The 15,745-nt window shown below is 37.5% G+C and overlaps 1 protein-coding gene across 10 annotated transcripts in view; it reads left to right on the forward strand.

Moving 5' to 3' along the window:
• Btla (B and T lymphocyte associated) overlaps positions 1-15,745 on the forward strand; it is a 64,214-nt gene that overhangs the window by 9,858 nt on the left and 38,611 nt on the right. For 7 of the 10 annotated variants that reach the window (XM_038346642.1, XM_038346648.1, XM_038346649.1 and 4 more), the window contains one exon: positions 3,670-3,730. The exons of 1 other annotated variant lie outside the window; for it this stretch is intronic. The gene's annotated coding sequence lies outside the window, so the exon portion shown is untranslated. Of the gene's footprint in view, positions 1-764; positions 851-3,669; positions 3,731-15,745 lie in introns of those variants that run through there. 2 more of the 10 variants (XM_038346647.1, XM_038346653.1) reach the window with 2 other exon arrangements.

Genomic DNA, 15,745 nt, shown 5'->3' on the forward strand with positions numbered 1-15,745 from the left:
ATAAAATACACTTCTATAAAGAATATCCTGTTAGATTTTTAAATTGGGATTATTTTGAGTTTGGTAGATAAGTAACAGTCAAACAGTGAGTTTACATTTCATTGCAAGAATGTAGTATAGAAATGGGTCTAGCAGAGAAGTAGATATTTTGAAGAAACACGTGTCCCTTATTTTGGCTTCTAGACTGTTAACGTAATAGATTCCAAGATATTGGACTTCTTCTAGGCATCTCATGCTGTGAAAGACCAACTGGAAGGTAAAGAGAAAGATTTACCACTGTTAGACTACCTCTCTGAAGAGAGTGATGGGTGTGCAGCACCACACCTTGGTCAGGACTGCTTAGATGTTTTTACCTCTGGCCTTCATTTCAGAATGCAGAAGGCGGAGTTGTAGCAGAAAGGTATTTCTTTGTTCCTCTTTCCTCTGTGGCCACAATGAATGCACTTCCCTTTCCTGCCTTTACTACTAAATTTGGCTGTTCTAATAATCTTATTGAGGATGGATGGAGGAACATGGCTTCTTTTTTTCTCATTTTTTTATTAAAAATTTCCATCTCCTCCCCTCCTCCCCCTCCCCTCCCCTCCCCTCCACCCATACCCCCACTCCTTCCCTCTCCAGGCCAAAGAGCCATCAGGGTTCCCTACACTATGTTAAGTCCAAGGTCCTCCCAACTCCCCCCAGGTCCAGGAAGGTGAGCATCCAAACTGACAAGGCTCACACAGAGCCTGTCCATGTCGTAGAATCAAAGCCCATCGTCATTGTCCTTGGCTTCTCAGTCAGCGTCCACCATCAGCCACATTCAGAGAGTCCAGTTTGATCACAGGAACATGGCATCTTGACCCTAAGATTGGTAATGATATATATCTCATTGTTTATTTAGGGATTCTATTTACTTTGATATTTAAAAATTTCTCTTTCTAAATATTTTTAGAATTATTTAATTAACTGCTGTAATATCTTAAAATCATAATTGTTAAATTCTTTCTTCTATGTTTCCTCAATCTTTTTTTTTAAATATTTATTTATTTATTTATTTATTTATTTATTATGTATACAATATTCTGTCTGTGTGTATGCCTGCAGGCCAGAAGAGGGCACCAGACCCCATTACAGATGGTTGTGAGCCACCATGTGGTTGCTGGGAATTGAACTCAGTACCTTTGGAAGTGCAGGCAATGCTCTTAACCTCTGAGCCATCTCTCCAGTCCCTGTTTCCTCAATCTTTGTGTTTTATTATAGAACCAGAAAAGTAAGGCCTACACAAGGATATATGAAAAGACAAATGTTGAATTGACTTCATATAATGACATAAATTTCTTACTTTGGATTTTAGGTTAAGAGCATTCAATATTTCATTATCAGAAGATAGTTCTCTGTGAGGTTCTTGTGTTCCTGTATCTTGTGCACACAAGCATAAATCACTCTTTCCTATGGACTATATTTTCAAAGATACTTAGTGAAAACTTGGCAGATACAGCATTTAAAGAATAAGGATGTTCTGCTTATTACCCAGTATAATAAAGACAATGTCTCTCCCTTTGGGCAGTGTGATGCATGTTTAGTTACTGTTTATCATAAGATAATCTGGTTCCTTTAATTCAAAGTTCTGTAATACAAACCACCTGGCAAGCAAATGCCCTTGGCTCTTGTATTTCCTTTTGGTAATTGGGGCTTTGGATCCTGACAAAAAATATAATTGATACTGTTTTTCCTACAAAAAGTAACCATCCTTAACCATTGGATTATGAGGCTCATGTCTTCTGACAGCATCTATGAGGTATGATAGACTAATTATTAACTTGTAAACAGAACAAAATATCATATTTCCATATTCATTTCTTGCCAACAAACTTCATCAAACTGGAAAAGTCCCTTCTAATTATAACTTGGTGAAAGGTTTTATCCCAAATAAATAAGTTCTGCTGCATACTTATTTTCCTATTAAAATTCTTTTCTTCATTTAAAATATTTTACTAATTACATTGAGTTTTGAATACTAAGCTGCTTTGATATTCCTGAGATATGTCCTATATATTTGCAATGTGTTATTGAGTTTTTTCATCCAATATTTGCTTTGCTAATATTTTGTAAAAAACCTTTTATATCTATGTTCCTGGTAATGTTGTCTTCTGGGAAGATTTTTGTTGTATACTTAACTTCTTCCTATAGGCTTATTCAATGATGCTAAATTTGTTTGCATAAAGTTATTCGTTATATTTTCTTACCATTTTAATGTGTGGGAGCTGTTGGTACATGTTCCTTTTTCATTTCTTCTGCTTGTAATCTCTAGTTCTCTTGGCTCCAAATGAATCACGTTTGTTAATCTTTGCAAAAATTGAACTTCTGGCTTCCATACCTTTGTTTTATCTCATGGTTTTTTTCTTTTACTTTTATTATTTTTTCTACTATTTTGGGTTTTTCTCTTTTTGCTTAAAATTTTTTTCTGATTTTTACTCTTCTTCTTTCCTAAAATAAGCATTTACATTATAAATCTCAAGGCTGGAGAGAGTGCTCAGTGGTTAAAAGTGTTTGCTACTCTTGCAGAGGACTGTTCCCAGCACCCATTTTAGGTGGTTCACAACTGCCTATCACCCTGACTCCATGGGATCTGATGCCTTAGGCCTCCAAGGCACCTGCACTCATGTACATGTACCCATATACAGACATATGTAATGGAGGAGGGTCATCTGTCTTGTGTTACTTTCATTGGTTAATAAAGAAACTGCCTTGGCCCTTTAATAGGACAGAAAATTAGGTAGGTGGAGTAAACAGAACAGAATGCTGGGAAGAAGGCAGTGAGGCAGACGCCTCAGGCAGATGCCATAGCTCTCCTCTCCAAGATGGACACAGGTTAAGAATCTTCCTGGTAAGCAACCACCTTGTGGTGCTACACAGATTATTAGAAATGGGTTACTCAAGATAGGAGAGTTAGCCAATAAGAGGCTACAGATAACGGGCCAGGCAGTGTTTAAACGAATACAGTTTCGGTGTAATTATTTCGGGTAAAGCTAGCCGGGTGGCGGAAAGCAGCCTGCCGCTCCTACTACACTTATGCACAAAATTAACCATAAAATGTCTTTAAATTGTAAATCTCCATGTAAGCACTGCTGTAGCCTCACTCACAGATTGGGATGTGCTATACTTTACTTATCACTCAATTCATGATGGTTTCTTTACCAAAGCATAAGTAAGATTTTTATTAGTAAAATCATATGTATATAGTGTACAGTTAGGTTCTGACATTCTTATGTGTAGTGAAATGATCAAATCAGTCTCATGGACATGCTCTTCATATTGCATACTTGCCTATTTATTACTGTGAAAATGTTTGATATCACTCTTTGGGCAACATGAAACTATCCCACTGACTAGTATTCTCTATAATCACCTTTCTTTATAATAGACGCGCAGAAATTACTTATCCTAATTTGCACTTTCTAGGGGTTTATAGTTTCTCTGAAGATTTCTTTGACCCATGAACTTTTAAGAAGCCTATTGCTTTTAATTTGGGGATTTTTCTAGGCCTCTTAAAATTGTTCTAAGTTATTAAAATCAAAGTACATACTCTATGATTGCAAAAATTTTAAAACAGTCTCATTGCAGTCTAGAATTCATGCTAGTGTTCTTCCTTCCTGGGCATGAAAATCTTATATCGTATCTTCTTTGCAGTTGAGTGAACCATTTGATAGTTCTGATCTGCAGGAGGAGAAGCAGCAGTGAGAAAACCATGGTAAGTTACTAGTCTCTCTGCTTCCCTCATGAGATAATGAGAATACAAACAGGAAAAATCCTGAACATCCACGTTACTGCTGAAGGAATTTGCCTTACATTCATTTGGAATTCTAGGTGAGGGTAGAAAAGTGAGGGATATGTATGTTAAGCTACTGGGGTTTGAAGGTTGTTTGCAGTTGTATTAAAGTCTAATATATTCTGATTAAAACAGAGAAAGTTTGAGTCCAAACTCAAATCTTTTAAAACTCTGAAACCTATCATTTTTTTATTCAATAACTTTGGTTTTTATTTTTTCCTCTTTTTTTTATTAAAAATTTCCATCTCCTCCCCTTCTCCTCACCCTTCCCTCCTCTCCCTTCCACCCATACCCCCACTATCATTTTTATACCATCTTTTCCCCTTTACCACACACACACAGTTATCAGGATGATTCTAGTAGTAGCCAGAGAGACAAAAGGGAAAGAAAATTTAGTGAGGTTAAGTTAGATGTCAAGACTTTTGAATGATATGAGTCCTTCTCATTCATTCATTGACTTACTTGAGAAAAGAGTTCAAAGGTACCTCTTATGTGCCTAGCATAATGCTCAAATTAGGTATATATAAGAAAAGCAGTGTTATAAATAACCACTGGCCATTCAAGTAGGGGGAAGATGGTTAAAACACTTACAGATTTTTGCAAGATGCTGATATCTGGGAATCTGGAGTGAGTTACAGATCCTGTTATGTAAGCTGGGCACTCTGGTCCAAGGTAATGCTCTGTTGTTGGTTTCCTGTGACCTTCAGACCACTGTGACTACAGATCAGCCTAGATTAGTTTTTACAGACAACACGGCCTCTTCAAAGCCTGTCTATCCCTAACTAACCTTCTGGCCTCAATCTCTAGTCTTATACTTCAAATAGTATAGAGGAAAAATGTTAAAACTCCCAGAAGCAAACCCTCTGTTGGAAGAAGGAAGAGGACATGGACAGACTTCCAGAGTTGTAAGCACCATGCAATTTAGAAAGTTGTAGGGCATGTTTAATTTTTGTTCATGAACAAAGGAACTTAATGTTAAGTGTTTTCTCAAGATGAACCTCTCTGCCAACGCAAATAATCCCAATCAAACAAATCAGACCGAATTGAAAGATGCCAGTGTTTAATAGAGTGCTCCCGGATAGCCCCGGGAAAACATGGAAGGGGGAAGAGAGAGAAGGGGGAAGAGAGAGAAGGGGAGATCACAGGAAACCCCGAGACCATGTGTTCATTCTGGGGGGGGGGGCAGTTTAAATAGCCTGTGGGAGTGGTCTCGATCTTCCCTGGGGAGGGGTTAGCATTTGGCAGGCTTTCTCAGAGTCTGAACTATTCGGCTGGGGCTTCACCCAGCTCCTGGCATAAGCTCCCTCCCCTGGGAGTTACCTCAGTTCAAACTCCACCTCCAAGAAAGCCTGCCAAATAGTGACCCCTCCCCAGAGAGTGCTTCCCTGGTTTCTGCTGCCTGCCTACACCAGGATTTTTAAGTTGGTCAACTGACACAGGTTCCTAAAAGAGTTTTATTTTTCTGTCTGTTAAAATAATGTGTTTTATGTCTATGTGATTAGGGAAGTGTGTTTCCACAGTGTGGTTGTTTTATGTCTGTGTGCTTATGGGAGTGTGTTTCCACAGTATGCTTCTCTTGTTTCTGTGTGTGCAAGTGTGCATGTTTTAAGATTTGTGAAACTTATAACTTCAGATTATAATAGCTCTGGAAAAATACAAACATGTGGATAACCTCCATTTTGACCCTACCACCATCTTGGGTAAGAGTACCCACGTATGCTAATATTCCTTGACTCATTAAAATATTCCTTTTAATCTTCTTACATTTACTAGCATTGGTAAGTTGTAACTAACTGGGTAAAATACATGTCTAAATTTAGCTTAGATGTCTAGTTTAAATATTACAGGTAATGACATCCAATTCTCAGGTGCTTTTACAGATCGGAGAGTATGACATTTAAGAAAAGAGCTTCTAACACAGAGGCATGCCAGCTCCCACAGCATCCTAATGCTGCTCCAAGAAGATAGATTCATAGTTGCAAAAGACCTTGAGTTTTGCCTTTGGGTATGGCAAAGCCACACTACACAGCAAAAAAAGCAGCCTTCCACCTCTTCAGCTTCCTGGATGCTACATCCAGGGAACTGATCTTCTCATCTTGCCAAGACAGGTAGACTAAATCTCTCCCCACAGAAAAATCATCGGGCCTCTTGTACTCAGCAGCTAATTGCAAGAACTGCCTCTAAGCCTGGTGTTCTCCAAGGACTAAGGAGAGACTTGGGATTGCCTGCATAGCTAAAAAAGCTGTCTCGTTTCTGCTCATTTATCTGCCTTAGATCTGTCTAATGGCATTTGATGACCTAAGGTACTGGTAGCTCATTACTTCATTTATTAAGTTTCCTGCTAAAATACGGACAGGTGTGCCTCTTTAACAGGCTTTATAGTCCAGGACTAACAGGTTTCAGGTGTATCTTTAAAAATTCAGAGTTCTCAATTCCCTCTTGGACCTAGGGCAATGATGTCTCTATTGAGTTACAGAGTTTTGACTGTGCCGCTGTGGGTACTTACTTTTCACTCTTTCCTACTATAGATTTTTATGTACACGTAAGTCTCAGTTATTAGCTCGGCAGAGGCCGTCCATTGTATCTTGTGCTGGTAACAAGCTAAATAAATACGACTATGGGTTGCAATTAAAATGTGGTGCTTTTTAGATTCTACCGCTCCTTCAAATGCTTACAGCCGTTTGCAGGCCATAGCTTATCTGCTCTTCCTTGAGTAGATAAGCCTAGAAGCTCTTTGCAACCTCAGTGACATTTCAGCAACCACTGCTCCATCCAGTGTAGAAGAGACAATCTCCAAAGCTCAAAGTTACATGAGCTCCTCTCTTATTCTTGAGATGGACATTCTGCTTTCACTCCTTCCTCCCTTATTCCTCCACATTTGATGGGTCTTAAACTGCAATCATTACCCATTTAGAAGAAACTCAATTATCCCAGCTTTGGCTAATGGAACTTCTTCAAGTCCCTTTGATATATCCCTAGTAACTTCATGTCCTTCACATATGTGTTGGAGGAAATCTCTCATTTTTTCATCTGATATTATACCACAATCAACACAGGCAGTGTGAAGAAGTATGCTGCTTTCTAATCACCCACGAATAGGCAATTTTTCTAGGAAAAAAGGCTGAGAATCTTTTAATTCACTTGGCCTTTGACATTACCTATCTTGAGATTGAATCAGATGACACAAATCGAGAGCTCAGTCTTCAAGTTTTCTCTCGTTCCAGATGCCGGTGACAGCCCCATGCTGTTATCTTTCTGACCCACTGAATATTAACCTTATAATTCCTATAATTATTTTCTCTCAACTTTGCTTGAGTCTCACAGAACTCAAGGGAATTCTTTTACTGTTTTTTTTATATAAAGGACATTAAAACACATGTGATCAGTGGAAAACTTTGATGTTCTCTCCTCTCTAAGAGTGACACCCACAAGCACACCCATGTGTCTAGAACGTATTAACTCCCTCTTCTTTTCTCTTCCCTTTTCCTCTTCTTCCCTTCCCTCTCTCATTTCCTCTTATTTTCTTTTTCTTTTTTTTTTTCCAAGACAGGATTTCTCTGTATCCTTAGGGCCTGTCCTGGAACTAGCTCTGTAGGCCAGGCTGGTCTTGAACTCTCCTCTTATTTTCCTTTTGGCCTCTCCATGAAACATTCTTTCTAAATGGTATGGGTCTGGACTCCTCAGGAATGAATGTCTTAGAACCTCCTAATAATTTAACTGTAGACCATAACTTTTTAATGATCAACTTCAAGACAGAAACGTGAGGGAAATTAGAATATCTGTGACCCACTGTAAAGTATAAGAACTATAGTCTCAAAGACCTTCTTTGGAGAGATTAGTTATGGGCCAGGAACTGTGGTTGAAATCCAAAACATATATGCATGGTATGACAAAATGGTTTATTTTTAAAATTTTTTCTTCAAGATTAGGGTTAGGTGTATCTTCAAGAAGTTAGTTTTTAGTATTGTTGTTTCATTTTAAAGTTCCTTTTAATAAGCCCTCCCTTCTTCATTATCCATGTCCTATTCTATTTGGATGACTCTGATCAATTTCACATCAGTGGTAGGAAAGGTCCAGCCCTAGAAAGCAGTCATGGTAACTGAGTTTTTAAGATCACAGTGAGCACCCTTCTTTAGCCTCTTTGGTTCTTAAAGAAGACACTGTGACTATTTGATGATGGAGTAGTAAAACTACCCAGGCAAAAACTTCTGTTTACATTTGACTATGTTGTTCTCCAGTGAGTTTTTTGTTTTTTTTTTTTTTTTTTTTTTTTTTTTTTTTTTTTTTTTGGCTCTTTGTGTTTCTTCTTTTCTTATGTGTGTCATAGATCCCATTCGCCCTCTCTGTGCGTCTTCTGGTCAGAAGGCAGGCACACAGATTTATAGCATCAGTAGTTTTTCTCGTATGTTTGGTCTGTGCATTGTGGGGTACTTTGTATTCTCCTTAGTTTTGTAAATGTTGCATACGAGCTTGGGGTTTTGCTATAGTAGATGCTCTGTGTGTTTTGATGTGAGGATTTGGTAACACAGAAAACACTGTCATTGCCCCACCACCATCTTCCTTAAATAAACAGTGAACTCTTAAACAGTGAGCATAAGGTTTCCAAAAATACTATGTTCTCTTCCTTCTGATAAGCCTCTTTCAAGGGAAGGAAGTTCCATTCATTTTTCAGAGTTCTTCTCTATATTTATCTGATTCTCTCTTCCTCCCGACTCTCTCCTTCTATATTAAAAACATGGTAAACTTCATGTACTTGGCGATCCTCTTCTACCTTTATATGAATCTTTTTTTCATTTACATATAGGTGATATTTTTATACACAATTAGTATTTTTGTCTTTTTGCCTTTCCTTCCTTATTTCCTTGTATCCTTCCTTCCTTGTATCCTTCCTTCCTTTCTTCTTGTTTTAATGCAAAAACTAAATAAAGATTATAACTGTGCCTTCCAAGTGTTGACTTGCATCTAAGAGGAATTACAGACTGTGTCTGACTCCCACCTAAATCCCCTACTCTCATCACTTTCTGAAAACTGCTCAAGTTCTACTTGCTGACATCTGCTTCTCTGATCACTTCTTGTGTGGCCTCCCTGAGCACAGTCTACTTCTCTGGGGTTAATCTTCAGCTAATGAGAATAGTTGTATGCAGTACAGAATAATGGGCTACCCAAAGAAGATCATAACCTAATCCTTCGAACTCTGAAGATTTTTGCCTTAATGGACATAGGTATTTTGCAGATGTGAATGATTCCTGCCCTTTAAATGGAAAAGTAACCTGCGTTATCCATGTGGGCTCAGACCTTATTATGACCCCTTGTAAGTAGATGTAATTAGATGTAGCTAAGTCTGTCTTAGTTAGAGTTTCTTTTGCTGTGAAGAGACACCATGACCATGGCAACTCTTATAAAGGAAAATATATAACTGGACTGGCTTATAGTTTCAGAGGTTTAGTCCATTATCATCATGTTGGGGATCAAGGCAGCATGCAGGAGGACACAGTGCTACAGAAAGAGCTGAGAGTGGAAAAGGAGCTACATCTTGAATCCATAGACAATAGGAAGTAGTCTGAGTCACTGGTGTGGCTCGGGTGTTATGTGAGACCTTAAAACCCCCCTCCACAATGACACATTTTCTCCAACAAGATGAAATGTACTCTAACAGAGCCACACCTCCAAATAGTACCAGTCCCTTTAGGGGTCATTTCCTTTCAAACCATAAGTCAAATGTAAATGTGATAATGCTGTGCTGTTAGCTTTTAAGATGGATAAGGGGAGAGACAACTACTCGGCAATATAGGTGGCTACTAGAGATTACAAAGGCGAGGAGATAGGTTCTCGTGTAGAGCTTCCCGATGCTGCACACCCCGAAACTGCTCTAGTAAATAAGGTCTATTGAAAATCTAAATCCTTTTCTCAAACTGAACAGCTATAGCCCTAGAAGGACAGAAGGTCTGATGTTGTGTGTTTTAAAAGAATTCCTTCATATTCTTTGCTTAACAATGGGAGTTAGCTTAGTGAAAATACCATATTAAGAATTTTCTCCCCACTTACAAATTGACCTAGGATAGCTCTTACTAAAATGGGAACAGGAGGCTGGGCAGAACACAGGGTTGAGTAAACCTCCATGGTTTAAGCATTCATGGCTACATCATCCTAGTAGATTCAGAAAAGGCCTTTGACAAAGTTTAATATCCTATATGAAAAATCCCTCAAGAAAATTGGGATTGAAAGAACATACCTCAACATAAAGTGTTTATACAATATGCATATGCATTTGTAGTGATGGGGAAAAGGAGAAAGCATTATCTCTAAAATTAGTAACAAGATGGGAGTGCCTACTCTTATTGATCTTATTCAATACAGTGGTGAAGTTTTGGGTAAAACAATAATGTAAGAGAAATAAAAGGGATACACAAAGGAAAATAAGTCAAATTATCCTTATTTGTGGGTGATATGACACTATACTTAAAAGACTCTAAAAATTCTGCCAGTAGACTATTAGACTTGACAATCACTTTCAACATATTGGGATATACATTAACATACAAAACATGAGCAGTTTTCTTTTTAAAGATTATATATGTATATATACACATATTTATATATAGTGCATATGTGTGCATGAATGTACATGTGCACATGGGTGCCCATGGAGACAAGAAGTGGGTTTCAGATTCCTTGGAACCAAAATTCATAGGTATTTGTTAAGCTGCTTGATGTGGGTGCTGGGATCAGGATTCTGGTTCCCTGAGAGAGAAATAAACCATCTCTCCAGCTCCCAAATAAGTCAGCTTCTATATGTCAATAAGAAACATGCTGAGAAAGAAATTAGAAAAATAAATTCTATTCAAAATAAAACATACAGAAATAAATTTATTCACAGGGATAGAAAGCATCTATAATGAAAACAGTAAAACACTGAAGAAGACATCCAAAGGTGGAAGAAAGATGGAACATTCATGGGTCACCAGAATAATATGGTTAAAATGGTTGCATTACCAAGAATGAAAAAGACCTTTTTTTTTTTTTTTTTTTTTTTTTTTTTTTTTTTTTTTTTTTTTTTTTTTTTTTTAACACATGGTGCAAGTGTCCAGGCAGTGGTGGCATACGTATTTAGTCCTAGTACTTGGGAGAAAGAGTCAGGTGGATCTCTGAATTTGAGGCCAGCCTGGTCTACAGAGTGAGTTCCAGGACTGTCAGGGCTGCACAGAAACTCTGTATCATAAATCCAAAAACAAACAAACAAACAAAAAATGTTGTAAGAATACTGGATATCTAGATGCAAAAGAGTGGAACTGTGTACAGAAATAAACTCAGGATCAAAGGCCTTCACAAAAGACTTTAAACTTTAAAACTAGTTGACGAAAACTCAAGTAAAACACATCAAGGTGTAGAAATAGGTAATGTCTTTCTGTATGAGTCCAATAGCTTAGGAAGTGATAGCATGAATTGGCAAATGAATTTGCACCAAATTGAAAAGCTCCTGCATCATCAGAGAAAACAATTGACAAAGTGAAGAAATTGACCACAGAATGCAGGAAAATCTTTACCCATTAATCTATTAATTTAAGAAAAATTAATTTCCTAAGGAAATATATGTATATTTTCAGAATGTATAGAGAATTCAAAAATTAAGTCCCAGAAGAATGAATAATTCAAAATATTAATTCACAAATTAATGGAATGGACAGTTTCCAAAACAAGTATTAATGGTCACTCACCTTAATCAGAATAACAGTCATCAAGATAAGAACAAAGACAGGTGAAATTGCTGTGGGGAAGGAGTACATGTATACTGTTGGTGGAAATTTAAATTAGTGGAGAAAATTTAAAAATAGGTATGATATCCTTAAAAAAATAAAAACAATCAAGTGTAAGACTCATTTTTACATGTGTGTTCATGTGTGTGTGTGTGCATGTGTGTGTATTACATATGAGCATATTACATATACTGCTTCTGGGTACATACCCCAAAGAATCATATAGACTGTAACTGTAAGTGTATATCCACGTTTATTTTGACATTGTTCACAGTATCCAAGGCATGAGATCAGTGTGGGAACCCATCACACACACACACACACACACACACACACACACGCACACACACACACGCAGAGAGAGAGAGAGAGAGAGAGAGAGAGAGAGAGAGAGAGAGAGAGAGAATTTTTATTGAGCCATAAAGACGAACGGAATTGTCATTTGCTGAAAACAGATGAAATAAGAAACCATCTTAAGTAAAATAAATTAGACTCAGAAAGACAAGTATGTTTGGTTTCATGTGGAAAGCTTTGTATATGAAATGGAAGAACAGGGACCATTTGAGAAGAGGAAGGGACAAGCAGGAGTGGGCAGGACAAAGAGAAAGGGTAATAAGGGCTGAATATTATCAAAGAACATGATATATGAAATGTCATAATGAAACCTCCTTTGTAAAATTATTTTGTTAAATTAATATGTGTTTAAAAAGAAGGAAGATATTCTAGAGTGCAGAAGCCTAGACAAATTTTTGGCTAACTATGAAATTTCATGCAGTGTTGTGGCAGGTTAGTTATTGACCAGTGGACATCTCTGTCTTCCTTATACCTTTTTCTGAAAAGTTGTGTGTGTGTGTGTGTGTGTGTGTGCATTTGTATGTGTTTCCTAGAAACTTGAAATGTAATATTGATATTTTACCTATAGCTAAAGGTTATTGTCTATTTGATGTGCAGCAGAGATGTATCACTGCTAGAAGGCTGGACTGAAATTTATCTCACTGTACTTGTCTGTTTGATATACTATGATAAAATACATAGAAGTGGAAGATCTATGAAGAATAGCAATTTGTCTTTCTTATTTCTGGAGGCTAAGAAGTCCAAGACAAGGCACCTTCAGAGTCACTGTCTGGTAGGGGTTACTCCTATGCTTTCTTGTTGTATCCTTGGCAGCAGAGGCAGACAGGCCAGTCATCTTTGAAGCCGCGTTTGTAAGGTGATTGGACCCAATTGTCCCGAAGGCTGTACTTTTTATGAGTATCAGTATGTGAGTGAAGTATCAGCATTTTCAAAATTGTTTAAGAACACCAATATTTAAAAATCTAGCAGTTATTTTTATTAAAATGGACCAAAATACTAGCCAATTAGAACTGATAACTTCTGTTCAAGGATTTGAAATTCACTTTAGGAGATCAGTTGTTCTACAGGTGAAAATACTTCATATTACATTTTATTACTTCCCTTGGGAGCCAAAAACTGGTTATCAAAAAAATTTAAAGACTGTGCTGGAACTGATGAAGCAAGGGGGTATGAAACTTATCTTTACAGTTCATAGGTCATGGAACCACATGACAGGGCATACAGATCTGATAGAAAGAGCACATGTCTTACAAGCATGCTTCTATTACACTAGTAAGGTGAGGTGTCAGTATCGTTCCTTTTGTGAAGGGGTATGTGTTCTCAAGGAGGGAAGTTGTGTGTGAATATCTTATGACTAAGGGGTGAGCTATGATAGAAACTATGTTGGCTCTTCTTGGTAATAGGAACTAGACATTCATTTAGTACTTCTGGCTGGTGAGAATTCCCTTTCCAACAATTCCTTGAAGCAAAGTGGAACCCGTGGTTAAATCACACATGCTCCGTGAGTCTAAGGTATTAGATTTCCAAAACGTTTCTTTAATGGTTCCTACACATCACTGAGGCCACCATCTTTCTCTTTTGCATCTTTCACTAACAACTCTTACAAGGCCTTTGGATCTGAGACCATGAAGCACTCCAGGATGGATCTCAGAGTTAAGATGAAAAGTCCAGACAGAATCAAAAAGACAGAATCAAAAAGAGACGAGATTACTGATCAGGAAGGATCCCCCAGATCAGTCCCATAGTGCCTATCTCTGTCTACTTCGAGTGTAAGAAACAACTTTCAATCCTATCTAAACCATGACTACTTTGCATTTATTTCACTGTATAGAGCTGAACTTTGTCCAAGCTAACAAAATATTCAAATGACACTACCTTAATAGTCCTTACATTTGTCATCAATTCTCCAAAAGAAGGTTGGTATGAACTACAGGATGGCTTCCCTACTGGTCAGATATCTGATCTTTGCAGAAAGTCAAATAGGTCTTAGAATTCCTCACCTTCTATTTCTCCAGCCCTGTGTAAGAATCTATGCCCCACTTATAAGGACTGTTGCAATCTCATCAGGCCTACCTGGGTTACTTCAGGATAAATTAACTTTGATATGCTTTATCTTTTCATTTTGTTATTGCCATAAAGTGTATAATTTGTTTTTTTTTAATTTTCATGAATAATTTGGTAATGTTGCTCTTCCCCCTTGCCTTTTCTCATTCCCTCACTTATCCCTCTTCTGTCTCTTGTGGTTCCCTTACTGCTGTCATCTCACATGTTCACATGTGAGTCCTCTTTATCTCAACACTTCCAATCCAGTGCCCTATTTCTGCTTTCTTGACTTATGCCCACAATCATACCCACATAGGCACACATACATTACAAATAAAAACCTAGTACCCACACATAAGAGAGAACATGCACTACTTGTCTTTGCTACCCTCACTCATTATAATAATTTCCAGAACTGTTCTTTTTCTTGAAAACTACATTCTTTATGGCTAAAAATGCTCCACTTAATGTATATTTTCTTTATCTATTCATCACTTGATGGCCATGTGGGCCCATTTTATTTCCTTATTATTGCAAAAACAATGCAGAATACAAGAATATGCATGTCTCTCTGTGATAGATGATTCTTGGGGTAGATGCCCACAGCTATAGTTCTATTTTTGCATCCTCGAGAAAGCTCCATCTTGCTTTCCCTGGGTCTTTAAGTTATTCGCATCTGTAAAATATATATATTGCCATGTAAAGTAGCAGGGATTCAAGGGATTTAAAGATAAGATGTAGGCACATATGAAAGGCTTTGAGCTGGCCCATTAACTATTTCTAGGTTTCTTGATTACAGAACATCTAGAGAAGGGTTTTTGTAATTTATAAACAACAGAAATGGATAGATATGTCAACTTTAAAGAAAACTTCTATAAATCAAAACTTCTTATTAAAATGCTTTTTTTCCCAGCAAAAACAAACCACACTGGCTGTCAAGAATATTTTTTAGTATTCATTTCTTCAACTTTTCAACTCTACTTTGAGGAAGTAACCTATAAAATACAGTAGAGGAAAATCCTTATGTCAAACATTAGAAAAATGTAATGTCTTACAAGAGAAAAGCCTTAGGATCATAAGATGTCCCAGCTATTCAAACTGTGCCCATTGAGAACATGTTTTCACATAGAAAGGCCCATGACAGAGCAGGAGAGAATTCTGACAGGGCAGCTTAGCAGGTAAAATCTGCAAGGGATGAAGGAAAATGCTACTCAGACCTGGGGCTTCTGAATTTCTTTCCAAATTGCATTTGCATTAGTGACTTAGGCTATTGGGGTCCGTTGGCACTGAGCTCAAATAACACCAAAGAGATAAACATGAGTGATGTTCAATCAGGGCACTACTGTGGTTCTGTCAAGTGTTAAAATTTGCAGGGTTGTATTTCTGAACTGTTGGCTAATGACAAAGAGCTGTTGCCCTGCAGTCCTGGGGTAGTGCCTGCTGTCTTGGCTTTCCTGGGCCCTTTGTTGAGACCTCTGTTATGATTCTTTTCTGTATTGAGCAACTTAAATGTCCTTCTTCCAGCTTCCAGAAAGCTGCTACATTGCTCTGGGTTTCATGTGATCTTACTAGTGCCTCTGCTCTACTGGTTAATGTATATTGATGTCCATCTTCTATACTCTTTCTGAGTGAACAATTGAATTCTTTGATCTTACTATACTCTGCAAAAAATAAATAAGCAAATAAACCACCAAATTAAAACAAATCAGCCAACCAACCAAATAACCTTCCACTTTATTTTGCACTGAATTACTGTTATTTGCATGTGCCCTTTCTTATTGTATAG

Source organism: Arvicola amphibius, chromosome 10 (assembly GCF_903992535.2).
Source record: "Arvicola amphibius chromosome 10, mArvAmp1.2, whole genome shotgun sequence".
NCBI lineage: Eukaryota > Metazoa > Chordata > Mammalia > Rodentia > Cricetidae > Arvicola > Arvicola amphibius.